This window comes from Marmota monax, unplaced genomic scaffold (genome assembly GCF_021218885.2).
Source record: "Marmota monax isolate L192 unplaced genomic scaffold, Marmota_monax_Labrador192_F-V1.1 WCK01_AAM20220418_F8-fsc00024, whole genome shotgun sequence".
Classification (NCBI taxonomy): domain Eukaryota; kingdom Metazoa; phylum Chordata; class Mammalia; order Rodentia; family Sciuridae; genus Marmota; species Marmota monax.
The window spans coordinates 9309739-9312474 of NW_026695224.1; positions in this window are offsets into that span (position 1 = coordinate 9309739).

Consider the following 2736-nt stretch of genomic DNA (forward strand, 5'->3'; position numbering starts at 1 on the left):
CTGGTGGGACCTGGAAGCCAGATCTAGTTTGAGTTCAAGATCTTTTATCTGAAGTCCTGCGACTCAGCTCTCAGATTACAGATGACCACAAACTGGTCTAGCAACTTCTTGCAGATGGGTCTCTCCTGGGTAGACTCTAACCTCAGTGCACTGGCACCAGCAGGCTGAGTCTTCAAGGCAAGGTGTAGCTTTGATCTGGAGTCCTCAGATCAAGTTGGAATATTTTAGATCAACTCACAGCCCAGGAGCTGCTCGGCTGGGAGACACATCTTTAGCTTCCCTGGGCTGCCGTCTCCTAGAGTTCCAGGCTCTTAAGTTTGGAAGTGATCTTACACTTTATTCAGTCCCCTTATGATGTCTAAATTAGCTTTGTGATATTTCAGCCAAGTAACCCAGCCTGCTGCCATATGCATCCGGGTGAGGGAATCCACTACATTTCAGAGCAAGGCTTTGGGGGCAGAATATTCATACAGTAAATAAACTCCACCTTTCCAAAATCCTTGACTCTCGGCAGACATCCATACATTTATTCATTCCTTCTTTAAACATTTATCCAAATGTCTGGCTCTTGATAGAAATTTAAAAAAAAAAAAAAAACAGGTATAAAAAAAAACTACAAACCTCAAATTCTGTGAATTTAGTCTTTTCAGGTCAGGTCTGAGGTAACAGAGAGAAGGACAACAGAGCATGATATCGGTTTCCAATTTAGCTATTTGATATAATTTCTATCCAAGTTCTACAATATCTCATCCATGATCTGCCTCCCAGGAGCCTCCACAGGAGAGCAGCATACTTTTCCCATCTCAGTGCTGCCCTCTGCTGGACTCTGGGAACTTCACAGGTGAAGACACATTTAGTCCTAAATTTTGCTTTGGTTTGATTTAATGAATCATGTCAAAGATTGTTTGGGGTTAGGGGGAGACTTTCAGTTAAAACAAAACCATATGTTACAATTGGAAATTAATTAGTTATTTTGTGTTTTTTACAATGATAGAAAGGCAGAGGTGATGAAATGTGACCATTACTTGCCTAATACAATGATGGAACTCCAGAATAGTGAACTTGTAGAATATGAGGTCATTTACAAAGAGCCTGGCTTTGTATCCAGCCCATCTTCTCTTGATAAACTTAATGCCATAAATAATATTTTAAAAATATCAATGTTTATTTATAACATTGATCAAATTATGCTTATAAATGTCAAGGACATTAAAGCAGATTTTTTTTTTTTTTGGAGATAATCAAGTAACTTGGAGAAATACAAGTGACACACTATTCTGATGCAGTGGCCCTTATATGTTGGAATGACTGTAAGCAAAAAATAGCTGTCCAGATCCCATCTAAGAAGATTCTATTTTGGTTGGACTGGGGAGTGGCTGGCAATTCGTCTAATTAGACTCCTGATAGAAAATCTTCAATCAAGTGAAAAAAAAAAGATGGATACAAGTGTCATTTATCTGTCAACTTAAACTCCAAAAAACATCTGATGGCATATAGAAGCAGAAGAAAGGCAGAGGGCCCTGGTCTGAGTGCCTTGGAAATGGGTTCCACCTGGCAAGACACCTCCAAAATCAGAACCATATCCAGAGATGCCGAGTCTGTCTGCAGTGTATATGGGACGTGTGTGATGTCGTTTAATAAGAGGATGTTTTGAAATGTGAGTTGAGCTCTATTTCCTAGTTGTTCATTTCTCCACATATCAATGTTGAAATTAGCAGCAGCAGAAACCAAAGAATTTCCAGAATGCCTGTTTGTGACCTGGTCCTCTGCCTAGGGCCACGGAGTGGCCTTGAGCAGTCACAGCTAAGAGGTGGTATATAGGGACCCACCTTCCTCTCTTCTCTGCAGGGTGTCTGATGTTTGCTTTCTACCATCTCCTGTGGGTCCCCGGAGGGGCCACTAGGTACCTGTGCACAGCCACCTGCATCCTCTGACTCCCCTCCTCGTCCCTCTTCTGCTCTCCTCTCCCAGGAGCCCTAGAAATCACCTGCTCAAAACGACTGCACTCGTCCAGCTCAGGGTCACTGAAGCTCTGACTGTCACGTCTTCTTGTTGAATTGCCCCCTTGGTCATTACATCACGCGCCTCCTTCTCCCTGGCTATATTCATCTACCCAACATGAATGTGGCCACCCAACTTTCTTTTAGTGTATCTGGGTGGCATGTCTTCTCCTTCTACTTTCAAACTCTCTACAACCTGTGTTCACAGGGCATTTAATTCCCAGTTTGCTTTGGAAGATGATACTGATGATGCCACCCCCACCCCTCACATGCGTAGTGGTCTGTGCCGGCCAGGGCAGGCCCCTCAAGCAGAGAGCAAGGGAAGGACACTCACCTGGGGTCTGTATGTGGCTAGGGGAGGGGGCCATCATGAGCCTAGTGAGGTTTGCATCTTCCACTGGCATCAGAGGAAAAAGCACCAGACTTGCTTATCAGCTTTTCCAGATAAGGGGCAAGATGGGTGCGGGAGGGTCGAGGCTTCTAAGCTGGATACTGGGAAGTCCCGTATCTAGGAGTGGAGTGGGCTCCTCATCATTCACCTCCGAGTTGGTCTTGCTTTGTTTTTAATATTTTATTTTTTAGTTGTAGTTGGACAGAATACCTTTGTTTTATTTATTTCATGTGGTGCTAAGGATCGAACCCAGTGCCTCACACATGCTAGGCACATGCTCTACCACTGAGCCACAACTCCAGCCCCTTGCTTTTTGAATCCCATCTGAGAATCTCTTTTCATTGA